This window comes from Sus scrofa, chromosome 7 (genome assembly GCF_054392235.1).
Source record: "Sus scrofa isolate SSC_HxYL_T2T_F1_AM1 chromosome 7, Sscrofa_HxYL_maternal_Yorkshire_Landrace_v2.0, whole genome shotgun sequence".
Classification (NCBI taxonomy): Eukaryota; Metazoa; Chordata; class Mammalia; order Artiodactyla; family Suidae; genus Sus; species Sus scrofa.
In genome coordinates, this window is record NC_139389.1 from 86,208,342 (window position 1) to 86,224,360 (window position 16,019).

The 16,019-nt window shown below is 43.1% G+C and overlaps 1 protein-coding gene across 3 annotated transcripts in view; it reads left to right on the forward strand.

Moving 5' to 3' along the window:
* Positions 1–16,019, forward strand: part of LOC100518203 (olfactory receptor 10G2-like) — an 86,624-nt gene that overhangs the window by 63,545 nt on the left and 7,060 nt on the right. Inside the window, exon 2 of one of the 3 annotated variants that reach the window (XR_014810900.1) lies at positions 14,367–14,498. The exons of 1 other annotated variant lie outside the window; for it this stretch is intronic. The gene's annotated coding sequence lies outside the window, so the exon portion shown is untranslated. The remainder of the gene's footprint in view (positions 1–14,366; positions 14,499–16,019) is intronic. One more of the 3 variants, XR_014810901.1, reaches the window with a different exon arrangement.

Below are 16,019 nucleotides of genomic sequence, written 5' to 3' on the forward strand. Positions count from 1 at the left end.
CCTGCCCCAACCTGGGCTTCTGCTTTCTCGGTGGAGAGGGAGAAGATTGGCATTTCAACTCTTGTTCATTCCTCCTGCCAAGAAGTACTTCAGGTAGTCTCCTGAATAGGGGCAAGCACACACTGTCATTGTTTTATGTTTGGGGGATTTTTTGGGTCTTTTTTTTAGGGCCCAATGGTGGCATATGGAAGTTTCCAGGCTAGGGGTCAAATCAGAACTATAGCTGCTGGCCTACACCACAGCCACAGCAATGTGGGATCCTTAACTCACTGAGCAAGGCCAGGGATTGAACCCATGTCCTCATGGATACCAGATGGGTTCGTTAACTGCTGAGCCAAGACAGGAACTCCCTACACTGCCACTGTGATGATTAATTTTCTTCTGAGTCCAACAGAAGGAACACATATTCCTTTGCCTCAACTTCTTGTGAAATAACTCTAGCTTAATAATGCTAAGGCAATTCTGGCTCCCTCCAGAATCCCCTTTCATATTGTAACCCAGTGAGTGGGCTCATTTCCCTCTGCAACAGAAAGACCAACACTTGAGGCAGCAGAGGTCTTTTGCAGAGAGAAAAGGCTTTTTTGCAGGGCAGCCAAGCAAGGAGACAGCAATGTTCAGATTGGTCTCCCCAGTTTGAGTAGGGTGTTTATCTATTGTGGAAGTAGGTAGCAAAAGGGAGAAGGGACTCAAAAATGACTGGTGGAAAGTAAATGTAAGTTTCAAGTTTTCTCAGCACAGGTGCTACTGTCCTTCATGCCTCTTCACGGGTCACATGTGCCCTTTCAGGGGATTCTGTATGTTACATGCAGTGGATTTTCGGCCTGTGACATCCAAAGTTCACTATTAGTCATTCTGGTCCCCCAATGTGCCTGCCAGATGCTCCGTCCAAGGGGCTGTTAGCAAGTTGTTTCTATTCCATTCCTGGTTTCCCCTGGTACTCTGCAAAACAAGCTTGGGAGGGGGGGTCTCTGTTAATCATTTTGTTTCCATCTCGTCGGCCTTGTAAATTATAGAGTATGGGTTCAAGATTAGCCTATCTGAGCCTCCTAGGATAAGTGCTGCTATCAACAAATAGATTCCTCCTGCCTCCTATAGTAAACCAATTAAAATACTCACTTTTAAGGAGTTCTCTTGTGGTGCATCGGATTAAGGATCTGGCGTGGTCACTGCAGTGGCTCAGGGTACTTCTGTGGCGCTGGTTGGATCCCAGCCCAGGAACTTCCACATGCCTCTGGTGTGGCAAAATATTAATTAATCACTCTTAGAAAGGATATTTATAAGCCATTGCAGATGTGGCTCAGATCTGATGTTGCTGTGGCTGTGGTATAGGCCACCAGCTGTAGCTCCAATTAGACCCCTAGACTGAGAACCTCCATATGCCTCAGGTGCAGCCCTGAAAAAGACAAAAATTCTTATGGGACTCAAGATTAGGGACTATTGGCGTTCCTGTCAGGGTGGCTCAGAGGTAATGAACCTGACTAGAATCCATGAGGGTGCAGATGTGATCCCTGGCCTTGCTCAGTGGGTTAAGGATCCGTCGTTGCTATGAGCTGTGGTGTAGGTCGAAGATGCAGTTTGGATCTGGCATTGTTGTGGCTGTGGCATAGACTGGCAGCCACAGCTCTGATTTGACCCCTACCCTGGGAACTTCCATATGCCACCAGAGTGACTCTAAAAAAACAAACAAACAAACAAAAAGATTAGAGACTCTTTCTCACTAGCGGCTAGAGAGGCTAGGTACATTACTTAAAGCACCCCTATCCTGGAATCGGGAGTACCTCAGAGGTGAAATTATATTCAGGTCACTTGTGAGCACCAAAGTAGAAAAGGGGGGGCCAGCAGTTGGAGGGCTCTGTACTGTCTACTAGGACTGCCATAGTAAAACACCACAGACAGGGTGGCTCAAGCAACAGAAATGTATTTCTTACAGTTCTGGAGGCTGGACATCCGAGACTGAACTGCCAGCACAGTTGGTTTTTCCTGAGGCCTCTTTCTTTGGTTTACAGAGAGCCACCTTCTTTTTAGCTCATGGCCTCTTCTCTCCCGCGTACACACGCTTGATGTCTCTAATTCTTATAAGGACACCAGTCCTGTTGGATTAAGGCCCAACCTTTAAGACCTCCTGTAACCTTGATTACTTCCTTCAAGGCCCCATTGCCAAATACAGTCACATTAGGGGTCAGGACTTCAACATACCCATTTGGTGGTACACAGTCCGGCCCATAAGCAGACGAGTTTACAGACCTAAGTGGAGCCTAGTGAGCAGCCACAGCTGCTCTCTCAGAGAGCACTGGCTCAACATATGAGTCTTGATCTCTGACCCCTTTTCCTTAGGCTCCAAGAAGACCCCTCCCCTTGTGTTTACAGTCTTCTTTAGGCAAGTGACTGTGTGATCACATAATTCAGGTTTCTGTCAGTTATGAACACATTCCAGCTGCTTCCCCTTGCTATGCCCAGGCTACCTGATACATTTACCTTTTCCAAGTCGTTTCAGGCCCATATCCAGAGAGTCTGTATGGATCTCTATCTAATTCTACCCATTATATGATCACTTTACTAGGATAAAGTTAACCTAGCACTTTTATTTCATTTATTTATTTTTCTTTAATGTCTGAACCCACTGTATATGGAAGATCCCAATCCCAGGCCAGAGACTGAATCCGAGCCACAGTTTCAACCTATGCAGCAGCTACAGCAATGCCAGATCCTTAACCACTGTGCCAGGCTGGGGATCCAACCTGTGCCTCCACAGTGACCTGAGCCACTGCAGTCAGATTCTTAACCCACTGCACCACAGCAGAAACTCTTAACCTAGTACTTTTTTTCTTTTTTCTTTCATTTTTCATTTTTTAGGGCTCAACCTGTAGCATATGTAAGTTGTCAAGCTAGGGGTCAAATTGGAGCTGCAGCTGCCAGACTACTACATCACAGCCACAGAAACACTGGATCCAAGCTCCATCTGTGACCTACATCTTGTTGCTCACAGCAACACCAGATCCTTAACCCACTGATTGAGACCAGGGATCGAACCCACATCCTCATGGATACTAGTCAGGTTCATTACCACTGAGCCACAGCAGGCACTCCAACCTAGCACTTTAAAAAGATAACCTAGCACTTAAAAAGACAGTGTAGGGAACTGGTTAAAAGCAGATTCGGAGGCCTGACCGCTAGGATTCAAGTACCAGTTCTCCTACTACCTGAGTGACATTAAACAAGTTACTTAATCTCTCAGTGTCTCATTTTACTCATCTGAAAAAGGGGTACATACTAGTACCTTCTTCCTAAGTAGGGCCAGGACAAGCATGAAGCAAAAGAAGCACCTAGGATGGAGTTTCCTCATAGTACAGTTGGTTTAAGGACCTGGAGTTGTCACTGCAATGGCTCATGGCTGCTGTAATGCAGGTTTGATCCCTGGCCAGGGAACTTCCACATGCTAAGGGCGCAGCCAGAAAAAAGTGGGGGGGGGGGAGCACATAGGATGCAAAAGTGCACTTGTGTGACTGAGTCAGTGCCTCTTAAATTTTGCTCCGCAAATTCCTCTCTTGCCTCATCCCAGTCCTGCTCATAAGGTTGTAAATATGACAAGCAAAACAATTAGTACAGTGCATTGCACAGAGTGAGGGATAGTTGTTAGTTACTATTGTCATCATCATCATCTTTTTTTTTTTTTTTTTTTTGTCTTTTTAGGGCCACACCTGCGGCATATGGAAGTTCCCAGGCTAGGGGTCTAATCAGAGCTGTAGCCACGGGCCTACACTGCAGCCACTCCAGATCCAAGCCATGTCTGCAACCTACACCACAGCTCACAGCAACGCCGGATACTTAACCCACTGAGTGAGGCCAGGGATAGAACCTGCAACCTCATGGTTCCTAGTCAGATTTGTTTCCACTGTGCCATGACGGCAAGTCCATCATCATCATTATTAAGAGTATCCTGGAGTTCCCGTCGTGGCACAGTGGTTAACGAATCTGACTAGGAACCATGAGGTTGTGGGTTCGGTCCCTGCCCTTGCTCAGTGGGTTAACGATCCGGCGTTGCTGTGAGCTGTGGTGTAGGTCGCAGACTCGGCTCGGATCCCGAGTTGCTGTGGCTCTGGCGTAGGCCGGTGGCTACAGCTCCAATTGGACCCCTAGCCTGGGAACCTCCATATGCCGCAGGAGCGGCCCAAGAAATAGAAAAAAGACCCAAAAAAAAAAAAAAAAGTATCCTGGAGAAAGATCCAGGGTGGAATCTTGAAGAATTTGATTAGAAAAACAAACAAAACCAATTACTGACCTTTTGACTCCTGCACCCCTGAAATCAGGATGGATCGCCAGCAGCTATGTTGAAACCACTTTCAAAAATTCAGCTGTGTTGAAGTTCCTGCTATGGCACAACAGGATCAGTGGTGTCTCTGCAGCACCAGGACACAAGTTCAATCCCTGGCCCAGCACAATGGGTTAAGGATCCTGTGTTGCCAAGCTGTGGTATAGATAGAAATTATGGCTCCAATCTGATCCCTGTTCTGGGAACTCCATATACTGCAGGGAAGCCCCCCTCCCCCAAAAAAAAAATTTCAGCCATGTTTCTCAATTCTTCTGAGTCTGCTCAAACTGGATGGTCTGATCCAGAAATATGGCCTCAATATATGCAGCCAGTGTTCTCAAGACTATAAGAAGAATATAGGATTCATCAAGCTTGTCTAAATGATTTTCCTTGAATGGATTATCCAAAGGATCTACCTGGTGAAAGAAACAATAGTTCTTTGTACATAAAAGTTAACAATAAATTTTTAAGCTTGGTGTTTTGTTGTAAATGGAATAGTTGTTACAGAAATCTCGTGCTGTGCAGCAGAAATTGACAGAACACTGTAAATCAACTATAACAAAAATATATTTTTAAAAAGAAATCTTGAAGTTCCCATTGTGGCACAGCAGAAATGAATCCGACTAGTATCCATGAGGACACAGGTTTGATCCCTGGCCTCCCTCAGTGGGTCAGGGACCCAGCATTGCCATGAGCTGTGGTGTAGGTTACAGACACGGCTCGGATCCTGAGTTGATGAGTCTGTGGTATAAGCCAGCAGCTGTAGCTTTGGTTCCACCCCTAGCCTGGGAACTTACATATGCTGCAAGTGTGGCCCTAAAAAGCAAAACAAAAGAAGAAAAGAAAAAAAAATTTTGTTTAAATTTACCATTTTCAGAGATCCTGGTATGGCACAGCAGATACGAACCCAACTAGTAACCACAAGATTTGATCCCTGGCCTCGCCTCAGTGGATTAAGGATCTGGCATTGCCCTGAGCCATGATGTAGGGTCACAGATGCAACACAGATCCTGCGTTGCTGTGGCATAGGCTGGCAGCTGTAGCTCTTATTAGACCCCTAGCCTGAGAACCTCCCTATGCCGAGGGTGTGGCTCTAAAAAGTGAAAAAAAAAATTTACCATTTTCCTCTCAATGGATTTATCTTCGAAATATGCGACTTGTTTTCCCTCGGTTATATAAAATTTTTATGCTGGAAACAAAAGGTTGTTGAGTTTCTTCTTACTATAGCACTCTACTAAATGCTGTGATCAGTGCAAAATGAACACAATATTGTCTCTATGCCTGAGGAATTCTCAGTGCAGCCAGAGAAACAGGTATGAGCTCCACCTTTGATAAAAGGTAAACTCTGGTAAGTGGTATAATCAAGGTACAAACAGTGTACTGTGCTATTGTGGAGAAAGGAGAGGTCACAGGTGATTCGCATGCAAGTAGAAAGTTTAATGAGAACCTAGAGTGTGTTCAACACTGTGCCCAGAGCTGTGGCGTAATAGAAGGTGCATAAAAGCCCTGACCTCTTCTCTGACGTAGATGACTATTTAGTTGGGGTGACAAAGCTAACACACATTATAAAGAGCAGCAAACAATGTTCCATGTTAGGTTGTGGACAGAATACTAAAAGTATTGCAGCCTTCCAGAGGAGACGGAGACCCATAGAAGCTGGAGGAGGGCAGGAGGGCTCTAGGACATGAGGAAGTGCAGGGGTGGAAGAGAATGTGGGGCCAGGAAGTAGCCTGGCCAAACTGCAGCAGAGGGAGGAAGAGGCAGGAAGAATAAGGCTATTTGGTAAAGATGAGGTCTCAGGAAACAGGGGGATATTACTGCATGTAGTAGCAATGTGAGAGCCATTGAAATATTTGGGACAGATGAGGGTCCCGATGCAAGTGATATTTAAGTTTCTGCTGTGGCACAGTGGGTTAAGGGTCTGGCATTTCCACAGCTGTGGTGTAGCCAAAAAAAACTAACAAAAAAAAAAGTTCGTAGTATGCAATAAAGAATGAAGATGGTGGTGAAGAAATAGCCTAGAAGTGGGAGGAGGAAGGTTAGAGGTGATTCTTTGGAGGAAAGAGCTAAAGATAGCAACTAGGAAGTACCTGTGGAAATAAAAAGAGAATATTTCCACAGTATTTTATTATTATTTTTTTAAATCTTTTCTAGGGTCGAATGAAGCATATGGAGGTTCCCAGGCTAGGGGTTTAATCGGAGCTATAGCTCTTGGCCTACACCAGAGCCACTGGAACACAGGATCCAAGCCACAACTGCAGCCTACACCACAGCTCATGGCAACACCAGATCCTTAACCCACTGAATCAAGGCCAGGGATCGAACCCTCAAACTCATGGTTCCTAGTCGGATTCATTAACCACTAAGCCATGATGGGAACTCCATTCACAGTATTTTTTGAGACACAACTATGAGAAATATTTTCATATAAGGATTTCTCTGTGGTTATTGCTTTGGTTTTTTCCGTATTTCTGTTTTTGTTATTGTTTCTTAGGAAGAAGGAAAGTGGAAGTAAATTCTGACTAATTAATAGAAGCAAATGCCTTCTACAGGGAAGGTAAAGTTGGGAGGCAAAGCTGCTTTAGGGGACAAGATAACTAGATGTGGTTTAGATATCCTGCTATAGTGGGAAGGAATGGGGAATCCCTCATCCCCTTTAACTCATCAGAGTTAAAGAACTCAGAAGACTGGACTTAAAAATTCCAGAATCTGAAGCCTGTCTCTCTCCTCCATCAGGCCAGGAATGGGGACACACTTCCTCTAAAGATTCAAGTCTTGAGGTATCATCCCTTGCACAGTAAAGGGAAAATCTAAGCTGGCTAAAACTTCAATTTTTATCTCTCTGACATTGTAATTCCCTTCTGAAACTGCCCTAACTTTCCAGTTAAGAACATCACAAGTCCTCAGGTGAATCTCTCCTGAGAAACAAGAGGGGGAGTTCCCGTCGTGGCGCAGTGGTTAACGAATCCGACTAGGAACCGTGAGGTTGCGGGTTCGGTCCCTGCCCTTGCTCAGTGGGTTAACAATCTGGTGTTGCCGTGAGCTGTGGTGTACTGGGAACCTCCATATGCCGAGGGAGCGGCCCAAGAAATAGCAAAATGACAAAAAAGAAAAAAAAAAAGAAACAAGAGGAAGGAGATGGGTCTGTCCTTCCCTAGTCCTTCCTATTTCCTGAAAAGAAAGAGACAGTACCTATGGGTGGGAGGGAGGAGGCAGGGGGCACAGACCACCTCTAGTGGCAGCATTAAGAATCATACCCCTGGGAGTTCCCATTGTGGCTCAGTGGAAAGGAATCTGACAAGTATCCATGAGGACAAAGGTTCGCTCCCTGGCCTCACTCAGTGGATTAAGGATCTGGCATTGCCATGTGCTGTGGCGCAGATCAAAGATGTGGCTCCAATGTGGCATTACTGTGGCTGTGGCTACAGCTCTGATTTAACCCCTAGCCTGGGAACCTCCATATACTCCTAAAAAAACAAGGGAGGAAAAAAGTGTCATACCCCTGAGGAACCAGAGAGGCCATATCAAAAAGACAGCAGAAGAGTTCCCATTGTGGCTCACTGGTAACTAACCCAACTAATATCCATGATGATTCGGGTTCCATCCCTGGCCTCGCTCAGTGGATCAAGGATCTGTGTTGTGGTGAGCTGTGGTATAGGCTGGCAGCTGCAGTTCTGATTCTTGACCCCTAGTTCCATATGCTGAGGGTTAGGCCCTAAAAAAAGGCAAGGAAAAAAAAAAAAAAAAAAGACTGTGGAATAAACGGTAAACTAGCAAAGGGTGCCCTCTAGAAGGAAAAGGAAGGAAAAAGCACCTTCCAGCTCTGGGATTACACTGAATTTATGGTAAGAAGACATTTGGGTAGGAAATAACTCCTGTGGAGTTGGGAGATATAGACTAGACCTTGTGTACCCATATTTGGATTGGATACAAAAAAAAAAAAAAAAAAAACTGAGTTATCAACATAAAGATATTTAAATATTTTTAAAATATATGTGAGAAGGAGCAAGTACTAAATGCTAAATACTTTCCTGGGAGTGCCTCCTGCATGTTAAGTCTGCATCCTCTTCCTTTTGCTGCTAAACCTGCATTGCAGGCTCTCACTCATCACTCACCTTGGCAGTAAGTTTGTGTTTCGACCACCAGGTGGCGATGTCCCACTGTACCTCACTGACGATCAAAGCGAAGCGAGGTCCTCATGAAATTTGGGGGAGGGGGCAAGGGGCAGGTTCTTTGGTTTCACTAGTTATACAAATAAGCACTTGCCTTCACGCCCAAGAGCAAAAAGAATTTGGAGAGTGAGCATAAAAGGTCAGGCAGTAGCTGCCTCTTCCTCTCTTTTTGTTTTCTTAGCCCTTTGGTTTCCATGGGGATCTCTGTTTGAGCAGCAACTCTGAATCCATTTTCTGCCCCTCCAGGCTTGGGGCTGAGCCCAGAGACTGGCTATGAAGAACAGCAGGAGTTGGAATGGCTTGTGAGGAAGAGACTCATTTGGTGAATTTGGGTAGCAAAAGATGGGGACAGGTATAGGAGAAGGAGTGACGGAGTGAGCCTTGGAATGGGATGCACAGAGGGATACGAATGGCAAATAATGTGTTAGTTCAAATAAAATCAGGGAGCATTAAAAATCTTTCCCAAAACTCTTGAATCAGGGACCCTTTGTGAGAACATAGACCATTTCAGGACACACTCTGGACCCTTTATATTACCACGTTCTCTCCCACCCCTATCCAAAAACATCAGTAGACCTGTGTCAGTACCTGCCTGGGTGCTGATATGTCCTCCAGTTCCGAATGCACTCGAGCAAGAGATGAGACCGCCAAGGAAAACTACCCACTGTACTCCCCAGGCAAAGTATAGTGACAAACACATAGTAAACTCTCAGCAAAATATTTGTTGAATGGATAAATAATTAAATGAGTGATAAGAGTAGGGTAGCCTTGACTAATTTTACTTAATCCTTGAGAGAAGATACAAGACAAAGAAAAAATGTTATTTTCTTGTCATCAAAATCACGAAGATGTGGGACTTCCCATCGTGGCACAGTGGAAATGAATCCGACTCGTAACCAAGAGGTTGTGAGTTCGATCCCGGCCGTGTTCAGTGGGTTAAGGATCCAGCGCTGCCGTGAGCGTTGGTGTAGGTTGCAGATGCATCTCGGACCCTGTGTTGCTGTGGCTGTGGTATAGGCCAGCAGCTGTAGCTCCGATTGGACCCCTAACCTGGGAACCTCATATCCTTGAGTAAGGCCCTAAAAAGAAAAAAAAATAAAATCATTTAGATGTGAATGTGTTCATTCACAGATCAATTCATTCAAAGATTGATTAGGGGGGTTTGTTGTCGTTCTGCTTAAATCAGAGGTTTTTCATATGTGCATTACTAATAGCCCCTGTTTGTAAGAGTATTTGCATTTCCGTCAGTTAGGGCCATTATTCAGTAGTCATTCATGGATAGTGGTCAATCTACATATGAACAGCCCTCTACCTGGGGATAGAATCAAGTTTTCCCTCTAATGGATTACCTTGCAGCCCCACCTTTCCACCTTACTTTCTCTCCCATTATCCTTTTTAATTACCACTCTCAGTAATTATCTAATTTATTTACTTGCATTTTTATTGCTTGTCACTTTCCACAGATAATAAGCTCCTTGCTGCTTTCCTCCACAGAGCCTCCTATTCTAAATTTTAATCTAAATGTTCAAGTCTTATCTTAAAAAAAAAAAAAACAAACTTCAATTTAAGTGACTTCATCCACCTTTAATCTATTCACCCTCCTGCCCTCCAGTTTGAAATGACCTTTCCTCCCTCTGAATGTGTACATATTTGATCTGCATCTCTCCTAGCCTTCACCCCTTGCTACGTATGCAGGACAGAATAATATTAGTCAACAAATGTAGAGAGCTTGAAAGATTGGCCAGGCACTGGGCCAAAGGCTTTAACTGAGTTTTGTTAAATTTCCACCACAATCCTATGAAATAGATACTATTAACCTTATTTTTATATGAGGAAACTGAGTATCAGATAGGTTAAATAAAATGCCCCCCCAAATCATGCAGCTAAGTGGTGAAGTCAATTTAAACCCAAAGTCACACCCCAGAATTCACATAGCATTTAGAACACAGACTTTGTTGTAAGATAAATGTATTAGGGACTCAGTTCCATAATTCACAGCTGCATGACCCTTAGCAATTTACTAACCTCTCTTAACCCCAATTTCCTAACTGGGAAAACAGAGTTAATAATGCCTACCTCACAAGATCACTGCAAAACAGAGCCTCAGGTAGCTTTGTCACAAAGAAATGGCTCATAAAGAGCTGCTATTAGTATTACCCAGTTACCTGTGTTTTATCTCCCATACCAAGTTAACACTGCTTCAAGAAGGATCTGTTTTTATTCCCTTTGGTTTGTGACATCTAGCACAGTGATTTATATATACTAACTAACCACCACAGACATTTGTTTAATAGAGGGATGGAGGAAAGAGGGATGGATGGATGGATGAAATGATGGCTGATTTGTTGCCAGTTTCAATCAGTCCAAGTCAAATCTCTTTTCTTCTTCCCATGGAACTTTATGTACACCTCTATGAAATTTCCTCACAATGGTGTTCCCATCGTGGCTCAGTGGTTAACAAATCCGACTAGGAACCATGAGGTTGAGGGTTCTATCCCTGGCCTCGCTCCAGTGGGTTAAGGATCCTGTGCTGCCTTGGGCTGCGGTGCAGGTCACGGACGTGGCTCGGAACCCGAGTTGCTGTGGCAGAAGCTACAGTTCCGATTTGACTCCTAGCCTGGGAACCTCCATATGCCGCAGGTGCAGCCCCAGAAAATACAAAAAGACCAAAAACAAAACAAAACAAAACAAAAACTTCCTCACATTATATATTTTTTCTTTTTTTCCCTTGCTTTTTTCTTTCTTTCTTTCTTTTTTTTTTTTCTTTTTAGGGCCGCACCTGCAGCATATGGAAGTTCCCAGGCTAAGGGTTGAATCAGAGCTATAGCTGCAGGCCTACACCATAGCCACAGGATCCAAGCTATATCTGTGACCCATACCACAGCTCACATGGCAACACCAGATCCCTAACCCACAAAGCAAGGCCAGGGATGGAAACAGCATCCTCATGGATAGTAGTCGGTTTCATTGATCACTGAGCCATGAATGGAACTCTGTATATTTTCTTGTTTAACATTTCACCTTCAAGGAGAGGCAGGATCCATGTAAGAAGAAAGGCCATGTGTTATTTTTACCTATTTCACCCCAGCATCTCACTTCTCTTGTTTGTCTCTTAATACGAGCATGCACATGATTCTGTGTTCAGAAGTGCATTTTTTTTTTTAATTCTGCTTGCTCCCTAAATGCAGATCTGGTGAATGAAATATGAAATGCATCTGATAAATGTTTTGGTTTTTTGTCTTTTCTAGGGCCGCACCTGAGGCATATGGAGGTTCCCAGGCAAGGGGTCTATTTGGAGCTGTAGCCGCCAGCCTATGCCAGGGCCACAGCAACACAGGCTCTGAGCCGTGTCTGCAACCTACACCACAGCTGATGGCAATGCCAGCTCCTTAACCCACTGAGCAAGGCCAGGGATTGAACCTTCAACCTCATGGTTCCTAGTCGGATTCGTTAACCACTGCACCATGAGGGGAACTCCAGTATTTGGTAAATGTTTGTTGAGAATATAACTAATTGGAAGGCCTAGTCTGCCCTGATGTCCCAAAAGAAAGGATTTTTTCTGGCTTGAGTTTGGCTTTAAACCCTGAGGTGATTCTACCATCTTGAGATACAGAATCACAAACCTATAAGCTGCTTTGGTTTTTGACTGGACTTATGTGTAAAGGTCACAAAGATCAGCAGGTCTAAAAATTGTTGGTTAATTTTAATATCTTTAAATAACAATTCAAATAAATTTCAATGTGCATACTTAATTACAATTACATTAAGGTCTCCCAAAGAAAGGGAGAAACAACAACTTAGGGAATGTAGTCAGAATATAGTCAGAATGGCATTCCATTCAATGAGCATACAGTGAGTCTCTCAGTTCTCCTGTCCCTCTCTAATATATACAAGTATAATTCTTTTTTTCTCCCTCTTTTAATTTTTTTTGGCCACAGCCAGGGCATATGGAAATTCCCTGGCCAGGGATGAATTCTGAGCTGCAACTGTGACCTATGCCACAGCTGTGGTAACTCTGGATCCTTAGCCCACTGGGCCACAGCAGAGATGCCTATACAAGTATAATTCTATATTGATACTTTCTATTCTACCTACCCACTAAATGCAGGCTTTGTGCATCATTTGATACTCAGTCAACAGTCAAAGAAATGATAATCTGTTCCAATACCAGAGCAAAACAGTCTCTGGTGTATTCCTTCCTCAGGAATTTTCAACTTTGACTCTAGGTAGCTTTGTCTTAACTGATCCCTTTAGAAACTGACTCCCATGGATTTACTATTGCAGGACTTATATAGTAATTGCTGCAATAGAGACATTTTGTTTTTTAGGGGGTTTTTTGTTGGGTGTTTGTTTTGGTTTGGTTTGGGATTTTTTTGGTCTTTTCTTTTTAGGGCTGCTCTTGTGGCATATGGAGGTTCCCAGGCTAGGGGTCGAATCAGAGTAGCAACCGCTGGCCTACACCAAAGCCACAGCAACACCAAGTCTGGAGCTGTGTCTGCAACCTACACCACAGCTCACGGCAATGCCGGATCCTTAACTCACTGACTGAGGCCAGATGTCGAACCTGTGTCCTCATGAATGCTAGAGAGATTAGTTTCCACTGAGCCACAACAGGAATTCTGACACATTTTGCTGATAGAGGCAGATAGTCACATATGAAGTACAGAAGTTAAAGCTGGGTGTTAAAATCATCTGGACTAACCTCATCACTGCAAATGAGGGAAGGGAGGTCTGGCAAGGACATTTTCCCAAGGTGATTTGACTGGGCACTGGAAGATCCTACTAGAACCCAAATCAATGATTTTCCCACCAAAAATGGAAATATATGTCCTAAGAGCTCTATTTGTGAAGTAGACCTTCAATATAAGCTCTCAAGGGGTAGAAATTATGTGAGGTTACATGCATATATACATCATGCCCACCTAGCATAGAGTGATGCCCAATAGGCATCAAAGAATGGCCAAACTATGATTTCATATAAATGCATTTTTTATTTTGAAAAGTATGTTTTAATGCTCTTATTTTAAATAGATCTTAAATTTATAAGGATTTTTTTGTCTTTTTGCCTTTTCTAGGGCCGCTCCCTCGGCATATGGAGGTTCCCAGGCTAGGAGTCTAATCAGAGCTGTAGCCGCCGGCCTACACCAGAGCCACATCAACGCAGGATCCAAGCTGTGTCTACAACCTACACCACAGCTCATGGCAACGCTGGATCCTTAACCCACTGAGCAAGGCCAGGGATCGAACCCCCAACCTCATGGTTCCTAGTCAGATTCGTTAACCACTGCGCCACGATGGGAACTCCTAGAAGAATTTCATCTTACTCTAATTGTTATGACATTTTGTTTGTTTTCTAAGATTTTAAAGTATGCAATGTGATTTTATTGAGTTTATTCCTAAGGCTATTTTCAGGTATCTCATGGGAAAAGGTGGGTATTCCATCTCTCACTTCAAGAAAAAATGTTAAGGAGTTCCCATCGTGGCGCAGTGGTTAACGAATCCGACTAGGAACCATGCGGTTACGGGTTCGATCCTGGCCTTGCTCAGTGGGTTAAGGACTCAGCATTGCCGTGAGCTGTGGTGTAGGTTGCAGACTCGGCTCAGATCCCGCGTTGCTGTGGCTCTGGTGTAGGCCGGCGGCTACAGCTGCGATTCAACCCCTAGCCTGGGAACCTCCATGTGCCATGGGAGCGGCCCCAGAAATGGCAAAAAGACCAAAAAAAAAAAATGTTAATACTGGGATTTCAAGCTGACTGAATAAAGATGAGGAAGGATGGGAAAGTTCGAAGTATAAAGATAGGAGGTGGTGATGAAAAAAATAATTCCACTTGAGAAGCAACCTTGTTTCTCCCAATTAATTCTCCCTTTTTGCTCTTTTCTTTCAGACTTTTATCCAATTTTTTGGAAATATACACATATCCTGGTGACATTTACCCCTTGACCAAAAGATGGAAACAGGTCACTGAACCAGATAGGGCAAGGAAAGATTTAAACCTCACAGTGTGGAATTTAGTTAAGTATCTTCTCCATCATCCTCAATTTCTGCTCCAAATCCACTGGCCCTTTCTCCTCATTTTTGTATATACATTTCAAAAGATATTTTTATACCTCTATAGATATATTTTATCTATCTCTATATATAGAGAGAAATACAGATATCTATATATATCCTTACAGATATCTGTATCTATCTACCTATCTCAGAAAGGGAGAGAAAAAGAGGAGAGATAGCAGTTACAACATGTGTAGTAAATTTCTGAACTTTATACTAGATTCCATGGGATTAAGTGGGTCATGGGGTCAAGAAATATGCAATGCACTTTGATGTGGAGAAAGAAGAGAGAATCAAACAGTATATGATTATTAAATGATATAAGTACTATTGCCATCCAATCTTAAAAGAATGCTTGATTGCAGAGAGGCACAGAATTCTCCACAATATACACCATGCATCTTTTTAAAGTAGTTAATTTACAATGTTGTGTTAGTTTCCAATGTACAGCAAAGTGATTCATATATATACATATCTGTCTTTTCCATATTCTTTTCCATTGTAGTTTATTACAAGGTATTGAATATAGTTTCCTGCGCTATACAGTAGGACCTTGTTGTCTATCTGTTTTATATAGTTTGTATCTGCTAATCCCAAACCCCTAACATCTCTCCCCCACCCCATTTCCTCTTTGGTAACTATAAATTTCTTTTTTTTTTTTTTTTTTTTTTTGTCTTTTTAGGCCACACCCACAGCATACGGAGGTTCCCAGGCTAGGGGTCTAATCAGAGCTGTTGCTGCCAGCCTACACCACAGCCACAGCAACACAGCAACACCAGATCCTTAACCCACTGAGCAAGGCCAGGGATCGAACCCACAACCTCATGGTTCCCAGTTGCATTTGTTTCCACTGCACCACAACAGGAACTCCCTATAAATTTATTTTCTATGTCTGTGAGTCTGTTCTTGTTTTGTAAAGAAGTTCATTTGTATTATATTTTAGATTCTTCATATAAGCGATATATGATATCTGTCTTTCTCTTACCTCACTTAGTATGATAAATCCAAGGTCCATTCATCTTGCCACAAATGGCATTATTTCATTCTTTTTATGGCTGAGTAGTATTCCATTGTGTATATATACTACATCTTCTTTATCCATTCATTTGTCAATGAACATTTAGGTTACTTCCATGACTTGGCTATTGTAAATTCTGCTATGGTGAACATTGGTGTTCATGAATCTTTTTGAATTAGAGTTTTCATCTTTTCTGGATATATACCTGGGAGAGAGATTGACAGATCATATAGTAACTCTATTTTTAGTTTTTTGAGGAAACTCAATACAGTTTCTATAGTAGTTGCATCAATTTACATTCCCACCAAAAATGTAGAAGGGTTCCCTTTTCTCCACATCCTTTCCAGCATTTATTATTTGTAGACTTTTTAATGATGGCCATTCTGACTGGTGTGAGGTGATATTTCATTGTAATTTTTTTTTTCTTTTTGTTTTAAGGGCTGCACCTGTGGCATATGGAAGTTCCCA